This window comes from Eptatretus burgeri, unplaced genomic scaffold (assembly GCF_056783735.1).
Source record: "Eptatretus burgeri isolate ZD-2024b unplaced genomic scaffold, Ebu_testis_v1 Ebu_testis_scaffold_3154, whole genome shotgun sequence".
Classification (NCBI taxonomy): Eukaryota; Metazoa; Chordata; class Myxini; order Myxiniformes; family Myxinidae; genus Eptatretus; species Eptatretus burgeri.
This window is the reverse complement of record NW_028225102.1, coordinates 579,980-594,636: the sequence shown is the minus strand read 5'-3', so window position 1 is coordinate 594,636 and position 14,657 is coordinate 579,980. Positions and strand designations below refer to the sequence as shown.

At 44.7% G+C, this 14,657-nt stretch overlaps 1 long non-coding RNA gene and 4 other non-coding genes across 5 annotated transcripts; all 5 read left to right on the top strand.

Annotated features, from left to right (window-relative positions):
* The first annotated feature begins 2,043 nt into the window (after positions 1–2,043).
* LOC147006780 (uncharacterized) lies at positions 2,044–11,540 on the top strand. The gene is made up of 4 exons (XR_015054615.1): positions 2,044–6,280; positions 6,392–6,507; positions 8,393–8,456; positions 11,470–11,540. It is a non-coding gene; the product is annotated as an uncharacterized LOC147006780 (long non-coding RNA).
* TRNAI-GAU (transfer RNA isoleucine (anticodon GAU)) lies at positions 8,501–8,574 on the top strand. Its single transcript has one exon. It is a non-coding gene; the product is annotated as a tRNA-Ile (tRNA).
* A 44-nt stretch (positions 11,541–11,584) lies between the features above and the next one.
* TRNAI-GAU (transfer RNA isoleucine (anticodon GAU)) lies at positions 11,585–11,658 on the top strand. Its single transcript has one exon. It is a non-coding gene; the product is annotated as a tRNA-Ile (tRNA).
* Positions 11,659–12,467: 809 nt separating this feature from the next.
* TRNAI-GAU (transfer RNA isoleucine (anticodon GAU)) lies at positions 12,468–12,541 on the top strand. The gene has a single exon. It is a non-coding gene; the product is annotated as a tRNA-Ile (tRNA).
* A 2,030-nt stretch (positions 12,542–14,571) lies between these two features.
* On the top strand, positions 14,572–14,645 carry TRNAI-GAU (transfer RNA isoleucine (anticodon GAU)). The gene has a single exon. It is a non-coding gene; the product is annotated as a tRNA-Ile (tRNA).
* The last annotated feature ends 12 nt before the right edge of the window (positions 14,646–14,657 follow it).

Here is a 14,657-nt window from a genome sequence, read left to right as displayed (position 1 = left end):
TGATTGTGGAAGAAACATGATTTTCAGGAACCTAAAACGGACGCATTTTCCCCGATATCTCCAAACCGAACAGCAGCAACAATCATTAATGGATGCTTTATGAGTTCACAAACAGGAGATCTTGTATATTTCGGACCATTACAACATTTTATCATGAAAATGCGAAAATATATATTCAGCGTAAACATAAAAAAACAGCAATAACATAAACTAACACCAACATGTTACAGTAAAATGCATGCACGACACATCTTTCCATTTCAACATTTTATTTTTCAAAGCATAATTTAAAAAACAACTACCTTAATAATTAAAACAACCCTAACAGCAAAAAAAACAAAAGTTGATGCACATACCTTGGTAAATGAAAATAAACAGCCTTTCTCTCAAAGTACATCATCTGTCATACCTTGGTGAAGGGTGATCCACGGTACGACAATTGGCGCAGCGAGCAAACGGCTGAGACAAAGTGGAAGCGGAGGTGGGGATGAACCTGTGGTGATCAAGGAGAGAAAGCCGGCGACCAATTTGAATAAGGTAAGCCTTTGTGCTGGGGAGTTTATCAATTAGATACTCTCTTTCCCACCCCAGTTTTCGATCATCCCTGCCTCTGCCATTGTTATCGCCCAAAAAGAACCGGTAAAAGTAAATGTTTGGAGAGAGAGCTGTTTATTGTTTATCAAGGGGTAGGTAGGTTACTTTAGATCTTGAACGGGGAGTTTGAGGGCCGAAGGCATATGGCTAAGGCTGCCGAGTCGGACCCGAGAACAACTTCAGGAGGGGTTCAACAATAGCAATGGGAAACAAATCTGGAAAACGAGAGGAGGGGAACGAACCCCTCGGGATACACCTGCTTACCAAATGTTTGGATGGTGGCAGTGGAGCAAAATGATTGCTGGGCGAAATGGACGCTTAAGGATGACTTACCGTGGCCAAATAGCGGGTCTTTAGACCGACTGGTAGTGCAGAATCTGCGGGAAGAGTTGATGAGATGCCATAAACTGTCCAGGAAGGAAACGCCAGTAAACTGGCTGGCGTTCAGAATATGGCAGGAGGAAGCAGCTAAAGCTTCAGGGTCAACTCGAAGGTGCGGAGCGGCGAATTAAGGATGCGGCCGCATCAGAGCCAGCATCAAGCCAAACAATGGAACATGGCTCACCAACTGCCCCAGTGTGCACAACATCGGGACAGGAGTGCCTAACTGCCCCGGGGTCTGCAGCGCCGGGGCAGGGGTACTCTAATAAGGGGGAAGTAGCATTAACACCCCCAAACCCGGCATACCAACCGCTGGGGCTGTCTCAGCCAGCTACACAAAATCAGCTGTTTAACCCATCGACTGAGCGACCATATAAGTCCATATATCCTGAGATCCCAGGTAAGGATTGTGATGGCAATGTGTGTTGGGGAAAATAAAATAATTCAAGGAGTGGTACCGCCAGCCCCCATTTATCCCATTTTAGAGCTTTATTTGACAACAAAATAGTTTTGATATGGGAAAATTAAAACATCTTTGTGGGAAATTAGATAAAGGGGAAAATAAGCTCGAGGCGGCTCGTCTTTGAAATAGTGGACAGACTGGTTTTGGAAGAGAAATGTTTTTGTTGTAAAACTGAATGAAACAAGGAAATTAACGTTTGTTGGGGAAAACGGTTGAAGCTCAAGGAATTGGTTGATTTTTAATTAGTTGATTACAAGTGCACAGTAATCAATGGTGAAAACGACAATTCTTTGAGCATAACAAAGATATAGTTACGAATTTCGGTCCTCCCAGCATGCGATCGGCCACGTAACTCGAATCGTGACCGTGTCGCCCAACGGAACGGACAATTCAGTCGTGACCCTCCCGGAAGAACGCCGGGAGCTCGTCACGGGTGGATCTTTCGACCTCACCACAATCGTGCCAATTGGCCACCCGTGCAGGATAGTGTTGTTCGCCAAACTCGACCTACCTTAGTACCTGCGCGAGTAGTTAACCGGGCGATCGTACCTCGCCGCTGACCGGCTTAGGACACGAAACGCTGAAGCGGTCCGTTCTGTGCTTCAGTGATAACCGAGCGGTGTTATCGCCGGCCCCGACGGACGTGATTATTTACCGGGTGCTTACACCCCTCTACCAATTCCTTCCGTGATGCAAGATGGAACTTTCAAACAAGGGAAAGGACGCAACGAAACGGGGAACAGTTCAACAAGCACATTTATTGCACACTCAGACAAGCACGTATTTTACAGCCAAACAGAAAATCATGCACGTATAAGAACAGCCAAGCAAGCAAATGAAGAATTACAACCGAATAAAGTCTTTATTTCACACGCACACTTAGACAATTCTACTTATAAAACGGCACCACCACATGCATTTACACAAAAGCAAAGGAAAAAGCCACCCTCAAAGGCAAGGGTGGCAGACAGGTTCGTGGACCAAATGTGCGTGGAACCTGGATGAGTGGCCAGGTCCACGAGACCGAAGGGTCTTACCCGAACCCTCATGGCGCGATGGCGGGCAAGCCGCGATGTCAGCGTAGCTGCGCCTGGCTTCGTGCCCCTGGCGTAGCCGGTGAGCTCTCTCCGTCGATCGGCCTCAGTCTGCCTTTCCCATCTGCTTTGAGCTCCGTCTCCCGACTCTGCCCCACCGACACTGCCGCACCAACACTGTCGCCGTCTCCCTCTTCAAGCTCTGTCCGACCCCTCCAGACTCACGGCTCCACCGACTCCAGACTGCCACTCTCCAGACCCGACTTGACTGCCGACGCACTGCCCTGCCGACACACAGTGCTACTGCCACACTCTGCCGCGAGCTGAGTTGTGCTCGCGCTTATATAGGCCGGGGGAGGAGCGCATATGCAAATTTGTGGATCACAGCGGGTTCGGAGGTGGGGCTACACCACCTGATGCTCAGCCATTGGATGGAAGAAAAGTGGGGGTGAATCATTCCTGATCCGTTTTTCGAGGCGAAAGGAACCCATTCACATCCCATGGCACGACGTTTGGTAGAAAGGCGAAGGTGGTGGGAGTTTGCTGCGGTGGTTTGGGAACGGTGTTGGTGGTGGCGATTTGGTTGTTGGCGGGCGACGTTTGAGAATGGCGGTGAAGCGATGTTTGCGGGTGGAGTTGTGGAGGTAAAGAGGCGAAGGTGGTGGTGTTTGAGTTGTAGTTGTTTGGGAATGATGTTGGTGGTGGTGATTTGGTTGTTGGGGGATGATTGGTCCAAAATAATGATAGAGAAAAGAAAAACGGCTAACTCAAAGGATCACAGCCCTGTGAACACGGAAATTCCCTCCAAACAACGGTGGGGAAATCTAACTACACAAATACTTCTCGTCATAACTGATCTAAGGCCCTTTATGGTGGTCTGCGAATTTCCACAGCCATAACAATATTATGTCTGGCATCAATGTGAATGGTTAGTTTGGCTGTGGCAGTTTATACCATGGCATGTTTTGAATGAGGAATGAATCAATGTGAATGAGCTTAAAATGATTTAAACCACTCGCGATGGTGAGAAGCATTTTCTGTGTGTGACGCCTGTGGGCTGTGGACGTCATGCATGCGTAACTGGGCCGGGCATGGAGACTGCATCCTTGCTCCACAGATTTGCAAGCATGGTATGTGAATGGAGGGATGCACAGTGAGGAGGATTTTGTGGAGGTGTTTTAAAATTACACGGTAGAATGTGGAATGGTCTTGCTTGGGTCGCTATGCTGGTTGGCGAACCGGGTGGGTGATGATTGTGGAGCTCCTGGTGTTATTGCTGTCGGGAGGTTTTGTGTTCATATTAGTACATTCTGAACCTCCATGGTTTATAGTTAGAGAGAGATGTGCGAAAATATGTATTTGCTTTGTTTGATGAGATCTGAAACGGCAAAGTGCATTTCAAGAACAAGGTGTGCAAGTGAAGTGTGGTCAAGGATTTGGCAGCAGACATGCGTGTCTCGTGAGCTCTTGGTGCAGGTCTTCGATGGGACATGAGTCAGAAATCAGAATTGGGTTTGTTTTCGTGTTTAGGGAAAGCCTTGTTCAGGTGAGCAAGTGGTGGGTGCAGGTGAGCATATGCATCAGAGGTGAAGGTCTTCGATGGGACATGAGTCAGAAATCAGAATTGGGTTTGTTTTCGTGTTTAGGGCAAGCCTTGTTCAGGTGAGCAAGTGGTGGGTGCAGGTGAGCATATGCATCAGAGGTGAAGGTAATGGTGTGATGTGATGGGCCAACCCTCTCCACTGAGTGTGTTTATGAGATGAAAGTGAAGTCCATTTAGGAGGCTCGCTATCGCCGGCATTGTGAGGGTAATGTTTCCAAAATTCGATTTGATTCGTGCATAAAGATGTTATCAAAATGAAATGTGATTCTTGACAAAACTACTGCTGGGAAGGCAATGGCAAACAACCCAGTGTAACCCTTTGATCGATTCAGGCAGGCAAAATTCACTGCATCTTCAATCATCGCGGCCGCCGGACCGGTGAAGAGTCGTGCTTTTGCTTGTCAAGGAATGGCGTTGAGGGCGATGCCGTTACAATTTAACCGACATTGGACAAGTTTTGGATGGTGAGCGATGCGGGATACAGAGAGCGATTGTGGAATGGAAAATACGCTCGATGTGGAGGGACCTGGTTGGGAGGGACGCGGGAGCAAGGCGTGGAGGATGGAGGGATTCGGGATGGATAGTTAAGCGGATTTGAGTGCTATTCGCCTGGTGACTCAGCGATTTGTTTGTTTTGAGCAAGGAACGGATTTTATTTAAAGTGGGTTTACGCAAGTGCTTCGATGGATGGATGGATGGATGGATTGATTTGTACAGGGTATTCATTTTCAAAATGTTGGAGCAGTTATTGTATTATGTGGCTTGGCCAACATCTCAGATCAGAGAATGGGTTGTGGGGGAATAAGAGAAAAAAAGGTGCTTGCCCGTCTGGCTCACAAAAGTGGCCATACGAGCAAAAGGGGGATGTTGGTGTGCTGCCATTTTGGCTGTTGGTTGCATCATTGCTGCTCTAACAAAGGTTGTGAAAGAATTTGACTCGTCGGTCAAACAAGGGTGACCAGACCCGGCTGCAGAGGAACATCACGGCATCCAGCCCGGTGACTGAGTGAACAACAAGGTGTTCAAAAGGAGGAACTTCCTGAAGACACATTGGACCGGATCCTTCCAGGTATTACTGGTTACCCACAGAGCTGTCAAGTGAGAAGGTAAGCCAATCATGGACTCACGCATCTCATTGCAAAAGAGGATACACGAAGTGGAAAAGAGAAAGAAAGTAAATCTGCAAGTTGAAAAAAATGTTACTGGAGGTTCATGACAGATGTGGCAGTGCTTTTGATTGGCATGTGCATAATCGTGATAATATGGACAATAACAGATAGTGAGGGCATTATGAGAATGTCAGAGAGCAGAATGTTTGGTCGGTCGACAGTAGGGGAAACAAGGAATGGGTGGTGACAGGGTACGCAGGGCAGAAGAAGGTAACATTGGGACCACTTGCATGAGAAAGGTGTGTATGGGAAAACACTTATATGACCCTTACGTATAATTATGCACCTCGTGTGACATGGGATGAAGGGATAACTGGGACAAGGATAGATATGAGGATACGAATGAGTTATCTTGTAGAACCCGAGACATCATTAAATGGTATATTTCCATGATCTAGCAGGACATATAAGGATTGGCCATATTGATTGGAATATTCATCATATTGTCTGTAATCAAAGCAGCCATTATGGCTGGCTTGCGGAAGTGTGTTTCAGGATGGCATCCAAGGACAACACTCAAGAAGCCCGAAGCCAAACCCGAACCTGAGATGGCCCTATTAGCAATAAAAGGGGAAAGGGACACTTCAATTAATGGGACAATTTTCCCTGGTTCCCCACAACCACTTGTACAACCCCCCCTCTCTTCCCCTACTCCCAATATGTCACTTGTCTGTAATATGTGTACTTCTATGTGCCGAATACCTGTGATTGATGATGATTTGTATATATAACTTGAAAAGAAAGACGAAAATGTTAAAATGGAACTGGAAATGGTTGTGCACCAAATGCTCATGGGTTTGGACCAGTTTTTGGATGAAGATTTTTACTGAGAGATTTGTAAAACAGAAAGGTTGGCATGTGATTCCATCTTTGTGGGGCGGGTAGTTCTCTCTTCCTGGGTGAGGAGGGTGCAGGTGGAACCCTTCGACTGCCATGGGGACCATCTGGAGCGACCCCTAAGGATGGACTCCACCCAGGGAGCGGTCTATCTGCACCACGGAGCTGGATCATCTGCTGGCCTGAACTAAGATGCTTGGTTGTGATTTCATAAAACATTGTTTCTTAAAGTAACTATAGGAGGGAAATGTCGGGAATCGTACCTTTTCCAATTAGCTTGGCTTTAGAAGTCATTCTCTGTTTTTTGCAGGCTTGGTGTTAGCGCCACACTCCATGATCCCATGAATCCATGACTCCGCAGGCCCGATCCAGACGTCTGTTGACCTCTGACTCACAGCCAGCAGAGACATGAATATCACTGCCAAGGTAAGTGAATCTCTGTGACCTCAACATCCCCACCACAAACAGGTACAGATTGGATAGCAGCATCCAAGATGTCATTGAAAGCCTGGATCTTAGTTTTAACCCATGAAACCCGTAATCCCAGTGACTCCGACTCCTCATTCAGCACCTCGAGGGCCCCCAAAAGGATCTCCAGTCTCCACAAAGATGACTGCATCATCTGCCAAAACAAGGTCAGAGATCTTGACATTCCCAAACGATGCACCGCAGCTTGATCTCTCCGACATCCTCCCGATAATCCAGTTCTGTGGAGCAACAAACACCAATGATGGAACACTGAGTTAAGCAGACAAATTTTCATGGAATATATTTAATCAAGCTGATGAACACCAACCATTCTTACATGTTGATCGACGTCAAGGTTTGCCTTCTTTGCCCAAAATATTTTGCACTTACTTTAAAAAATAAAAGTCAGACCAAATATTTCAGGTAAAGACATTAACCGGGAGTCATATTAAAAATGATTTTCCACGAGAGATCATGAAATAATATCTCACAAATCAATGAGAAAGAAAGCAACAGCAAGAAAACAAAGGTCTATTATTCAAATGACAAAATGTGAACAAAATTCCTCAATAAAACAAATAAATAAACATTCCCACATTCATGCAGCAACAGTGAGACAACCATAATAATAATCATCATCATAATCATCATAATCATTTGAAAATGCAATAATGCCCCCGAAGACCCTCTTGGACCCCGATTTTTTGTTAATGATGTGAACAAACTTTGGTGTATCATGTGTGTTGAAGGTTGTGGTCAAGTTTCATCAGAATGACGTGTGTAGTTACTGAGAAGAAAGTGAATAACTCTTGATGAGGGGCAACTTCCCCCCCCCCAACCCCCTCCATAAACTCTCTGTGGACCTCCTCTGACCCGAATTTTTTTATCTCCGTGATGAAACTTTGGGATATCACGTGTGATGAACATTGTGGTTCTGTTTCATCGAAATTGTTTGTGTCGTTTCTGAGAAGAAGTTGCAAGTATTTGTGGACAGACGGATGGTGTGTCATCACGTGAGCTCCCCGGAGCTCGGTTACAGGTGAGTTTACAAGGTTCAGAATGTGAACGTTAGTCATGGTAATTGGCTGGTTAGCTCAAGTGGTTAGAGCATGGTGCTGATAACGCCAAGGTCATGGTTCGATCCCCATACGGACAATCATTTATTTTATTTTTTAACAAGACCCAGTGTCAGAATCATTTGGGCTGTTTGCCAATGAGTCTGCCGGGTCCGAACCCCAGCCGAGTCACACCAAAGACTTTCCAAATCGTGTTAAAACAACTGCCTACTCACCAGCAGAATCATGACACAAAGAAGGTCATCAAAGTTGGACAGAATCAGCAAAACGTTCCAATGAACCAATGTTTTTGCAAAGACCCATTTTGCGAGCAACCCCCGACCGTTCCATAAATCCCCTCATGTCCAGATTTTAATCAATGACTTGAACAAACTTTGGTAAATCACGGCTGATGAAGGTTGTGGCCAAGTTTCACCGAAATTGTTTGTGTAGTTTCTGAGATAAAAGCAAATGCCTATTTTGGGGCAAATCCCCCGTTGACCCCAGTGAGTGCCCAATTTATTTGACGGCATGAACAAACTTTCGTATATCATCGGTGTTGAATGTTGTGGCCAAGTTTCATCAGAATTACATGTGTAGTTACTGAGAAGAAAGTGAATAACTCTTGATGAGGGGCAACTTCTCCCCCCCAACTCCCAACCCCCTCCATAAACTCTCTGTGGACCTCCTCTGATCCGAATTTTTTTATCTCCGTGATGAAACTTTGGGATATCACGTGTGATGAAGATTGTGGTTCTGTTTCATCGAAATTGTTTGTTTCGTTTCAGAGAAGAAGTCGCAAGTATTTGTGGACGTGTATCATCACGTGAGCTCCCCGGAGCTCGGTTACAGGTGAGCTTACAAGGTTCAGGATGTGAACTTTCACATTCAGAAATGGCCGGTTAGCTCAAGTGGTTAGAGCGTGGTGCTGATAACGCCAAGGTCATGGGTTCGATCCCCATACGGGCCATTGTAGATTTTATTTTTTAACTCGACCCGGTGTCGGAATCGTTTGCGGTGTTTGCCAATGAGTCTTCACGGTTCGATCCCAGGCCGAGTCCCACCAAAGACTTTGTAAATGGTGTCAATACACCTGTGCACTCACAACCAGAATCAGGGTGCTGAGGAGGACGTCAACGTGGGACTGAATCAGCAAAATGTTCCAATGAACCAACGTCGCAGCAAACACCCATTTTGCGAGAAACCCGCGACCATTCCATAAATCCCCTCATGTCCAGATTTTTATAAAAGTCATGAACAATCTTTGGGATATCACGGCTGATGAAGGTTGTGGTCAAGTTTCCTCAAAATTGTTTGTGCAGTTTCCAAGACAAAAGGAACTAGCATAAGTTGGAGACCAAGTCTTCGATATCCCCCGCCATAGTAAATGAAGACAAGTAGCAAAAGGCACCAGTTCAATTTATTCTTGATGTGTGAACCAAATTTCATCAAGAAATAGTTAATAGTTTTGCAACTATGCTCTGGAAACAAAGGTTAACCTCAATTATTTCTTAATACCCAACTTGTTCCCATGGAAAGTGAGAGAATTTTTTTTGGGGGAAATTTCGAAATATCAAAAGGCTCCAGTTCACCATTTGCTTGATTTCTGAACCAAATTTCGAAAATATATCTTGAGGGGATTTGTAGTTAAACTCCGTAAACGAAGTGTGACGGACGGACGGACAGAACCCATTTCTATATCCCCCGCCAACTCCGTTGGTTGGTGGGGGATAATAAAAGGAAAGAAATCTGACAATTGTTACTTGTTGATTGAATCACGTGGGAACGGGAGCCAGGGAAATGGTTCTTTGACAAACATGAACAATAAACGTGTTAAATGTCATTGAAATAAACAGAAATGATGAAACATTTCATTTGGCAAACAATTTTCATTGGAAATATAGTTGTGGACCCGGGGTCGGAGGCGAAGACCACGAGGGGGTGAACTACGTCAGGTTCCCACCAGACTCTCTGGAATCACAGGTCATCACACAAGAATAACTCCGTGACGTGGCAGGTCGCCAATAACTCGACCACGTGCCTTAGGGTCCTCCGTGGAACTAATACCGTTTACCTCAAGGTCACGCGATCTAATCACCAGGGAACATGCCCTCGGTACTCACTTGCTCAAACCGCATCACCTTACCAGATCAGATGCAGCCGAGCGGAACTGCTAAGCACATACTGGAGAGGAAACAGATCGTTGGGGAATAACGTCCCGGCTGAACGAGGGTGCGAGACATGCTGGACCAATGGAAGAAAACAGGAAAACGAGCTGGGAACATTTCAACACAAAAGCTTAATTTACAATCAAGTAAGGAAAAGTATGTGGTGCAGAGAATGGGGTTTATTTTAATGTATGGCAGGGGAGAGCAAGGGATTTGTGGGGTGCGGCAAAAGGGAACTTACAAAAGCAGACATAGAGCAGAGTTATCCCGTTATATCTTCCACAATCATAATTTATGCCTGGTGTTGTCTTAATGGTTAGGGGTGGTGGGCTTGGGATCCTAGGATCCTGGGTTCAAATCCTATTTGGCTGTTGAATTAATACCAGGTGCGGTTGACTCCACCTGTCATCCTTCCGAGGTCGGCAAAATGAGTGTCAGCTTGCTCGTATCCTGTGTCGGAGTGGCGACCTGTCCAGGATTGCGCCCAATAGCCAAGGAGACTGTTTCGGCAGCTCCAACGCTCTGCACAGTCTGGTCTTGATGGATGGATGGCGGATGGATGGATCGATGGACGGATGGATGAATCAATGGATGTATGGATCAATGGATCGATCGATGGATGGATTGATCAATGGATGGATGCATCGATGGATTGATGGATGGATCGACGGACAGACAGACGGACGGACGGACGGACGGACGGAGGGAGAGTGAGTAATGTAAATATTATGCATGCAAAAAATAATAATAATTAAGAAATAAATTTTTTTATAATAATCATAATAACTGTCCCTGTCGTATAACGGAGGGACAAACACTGGCATCGTATAAATGAGGGGAAACGTATAAAAAGACAACGTAAGGAAACAAATCTGATAACTGTTACTTGTTGATTAAATCGTGTGGGAACCGAAGCCAAGGAAATGGTTCTTTGACACAAACGAACGAGAAACTTATTCACATCCGAGCAACAAACACCAATGATGGAACACTTAGTTAAGCAGACAAATTTTCACGGGGTATATTTAATCAAGCTGATGAACACCAACCATCCTTACCTGTTGATCGATGTCAAGGTTTGCCTTCTTTGCCCAAAATATTTAGCACTTACTCATAAAAATAAAAGTAAGAACAAATATTTCAGGTAAAGACAGAAACCGGGGGTCAGATTAAAAATGATTTTTCCTGAGAGATCATGAAATAATATCTCACAAATCAATGAGAAAGAAAACACAAGCAACAAAACAAAGGCCTATTATTCAAATTACAAAATGTGAACAAAATTCCTCAATAAAACAAATAAATAAACAATCCGACATTCATTAAGTAACAGTGACACGAACCATAGTAATAATAATCATCATCATAATCGTTTGAAAATTCAATAATGCCCCCGAAGACCCTCTTGGACCCCGATTTTTTGTTAATTATGTGAACAAACTTTGGTGTATCATGTGTGTTGAAGGTTGTGGTCAGGTTTCATCAGAATGACATGTGTAGTTACTGAGAAGAAAGTGAATAACTCTTGATGAGGGGCAACAACCCTCCCAACACCCAACCCAACCCCCAACTACCTCCATAAACTCTCTGTGGACCTCTTCTGACCCGGAATTTTTAACTCCGTGATGAAACTTTGGGATATTACACCTGATGAAAATTGTGGTTGTGTTTCATCGAAATTGTTTGTGTGGTTTCAGAGAGGAAGTTGCAAGTATTTGTGGACGGAAGGAAGAAACGCAATCACATGTTCACTGGAACTCGGTTACAGGTGAGTTTACAAGGTTTAGAATGTGAACGTTAGTTACAGAAAATGGCCGGTTAGCTCAAGTGGTTAGAGCATGGTGCTGATAACTCCAAGGTCATGGGTTCGATCCCCATACGGGCCATTATTTATTTTATTTTTTTACTGGACCCGGTGTCGGAATCATTTGGGGTGTTTGCCAATGAGTCTGCCGGGTTCGAACCCCAGCCGAGTCACACCAAACACTTTCCAAATCGTGTTAAAACAACGTCCCACTCACCAGCAGAATCATGACACAAAGGAGGTCATCAAAGTTGGACAGAATCAGCAAAACGTTCCAATGAACCAATGTTTTTGCAAAGACCGATTTTGCGAGCAACCCCCGACCGTTCCATAAAACCCCTCATGTCCAGATTTTTATGAATGGCTTGAACAAACTTTGGTAAATCACTGCTGATGAAGGTTGTGGCCAGGTTTCACCGAAATTGTTTGTGTAGTTTCTGAGATAAAAGCAAACACCTATTTTGGGGCAAAACCCCCGTTGACCCCAGTGAGTGCCCAATTTATTTAACGGCATGAACAAACTTTCGTATATCATCGGTGTTGAATGTTGTGGCCAAGTTTAATTGGAATTACGTGTGTAGTTTCTGAGAAGAAAGTGAATAACTCTTGATGAAGGGCAACTACCCCTCCCCCACAACCCCCAACACCTCGATAAACTCTGTGGACCTCCTCTGGCACGGACTATTTTTTTTTATCTCCGTGTTGAAACTTTGGGATATCACGTGTGATCAAGATTGTGGTTCTGTTCCATCGAAATTGTTTGTTTAGTTTCAGAGAAGAAGTTGCAAGTATTTGTGGACAGAGGGATGGTGTGTCATCACGTGAGCTCCCCGGAGCTCGGTTACAGGTGAGCTTACAAGGTTCAGGATGTGAACTTTCACATTCAGAAATGGCCGGTTAGCTCAAGTGGTTAGAGCGTGGTGCTGATAACGCCAAGGTCATGGGTTCGATCCCCATACGGGCCATTGTAGATTTTATTTTTTAACTGGGCCCAGTGTCGGAATCGTTGGCGGTCTTTGCCAATGAGTCTTCACGGTTCGATCCCAGACCGAGTCACACCAAAGACTTTGTAAATGGTGTCAATAGACCTGTGCACTCACCACCAGAATCAGACTCACCACCAGAATCAGGGCGCTGAGGAGGACGTCAACGTGGGACTGAATCAGCAAAATGTTCCAATGAACCAACGTTGCAGCAAACACCTATTTTGCGAGAAACCCGGGACCATTCCATAAATCCCCTCATGTCCAGATTTTTATTAATGGCTTGAACAATCTTTGGTATATCACGGGTGATGAAGATTGTGGTCAAGTTTCATCGAAATTGTATATGTAGTTTCTTTGGAAATAGGAAGAACCTATTGTGGTGGGTAACCCCCATGGACCCCCTTGGGGCCCTATTTTTATTCATGGTATGAACAAAATTTGGAACATCCAGGGTGATGAAGGTTTGAGTAAAGTTTCATTGAAATTGTATGTGTAGTTTCAGAGAAGAAGTTGTGGGTATTTGTGGATGAATGGACAGACAGACGGATTGACGACGCACCATCCCATAAGCTCCCCGGAACTACGTTCCACGTGAGTTAGTAATAAAAAACGAGAACCACTGGACCTCCAGCTTATCTGGGGCCCTGTCCTAATGATGGAACCCCAATTTGGCATCATTCTGACCGGCGGGTCAGAAGATTTTTGAAGAAATTTACTTCGTCGGCTTTTTTGACCGACTTCACGTCACGTGACCATAATTAGCTTGGCAAACCCTGTTACCAGTGAGAAGAGGAACGTTGCTGACAAATTTTCATCCGGACTGGCCCAGCGGTTTGGCTGGAGAATTTGAAATATATATTTTAATATTTATATGCACAAACATTCAAAAAATTGTCAAAACTCCGCTGGGAGCAAAATCCACCGATGGGAAGTATTCAGAGGAAGATCCCCCTGTCGTGGAGTGTTTCGGCCCTTTAACTTCATCACACTCTCGGTCTTGGTGGGTCACGCTCCAAAAATGGAACGTCTTCCCACCGGGAGATTCTCGCTCGACCTCTTCCAGAAACTTCCTCTTTTCACCTTACTTTTCCCCACTGGTGAAATTTGGGGAGGGAGAGGGAGAGGGAAGAACCATGGACTTCAAAAACGAGCCACGTTCTCATCAAGTCGAGGAAGCTTGGTTACCTGTCAGGTGTTTTCCTAACGACCACTGGGGGTCTTCTCTTTTAAACTCAGAGCCACGCCAACACCGTCAAGGTTTGCCTTCATGCCGAAAATTGTTAGCACTTACTATTAAAAATAAAAGTAAGTCCAAATATTTCAGGGAAAGACAGAAACCGGGAGTCATATTAAAAATGATTTTCCATGAGAGATCATGAAATAATATCTCACAAATCAATGAGAAAGAAAACAACAGCAACAAAACAAAGGTCTATTATTCAAATGACAAAATGTGAACAAAATTCCTCAATAAAACAAATAAATAAACAATCCCACATTCATGCAGCAACAGTGATACGAACCATAATAATAATAATAATAATAATAATAATAATCATCATCATCATCATAATCATTTGAAAATGCAATAATGCCCCCGAAGACCCTCTTGGACCCCGATTTTTTGTTAATGATGTGAACAACCTTTGGTGTATCATGTGTGTTGAAGGTTGTGGTCAAGTTTCATCAGAATTACATGTGTAGTTACTGAGAAGAAAGTGAATAACTCTTGATGAGGGGCAACTTCCCCCCCCCCAACCCCCAACCCCCTCCATAAACTCTCTGTGGACCTCCTCTGACCCGAATTTTTTATCTCCGTGATGAAACTTTGGGATATCACGTGTGATGAACATTGTGGTTGTGTTTCATCGAAATTGTTTGTGTCGTTTCTGAGAAGAAGTTGCAAGTATTTGTGGACAGACGGATGGTGTGTCATCACGTGAGCTCCCCGGAGCTCGGTCACAGGTGAGTTTACAAGGTTCAGAATGTGAACGTTAGTCATGGTAATTGGCTGGTTAGCTCAAGTGGTTGGAGCATGGTGCTGATAACGCCAAGGTCATGGGTTCGATCCCCATACGGGCAATCATTTATTTTA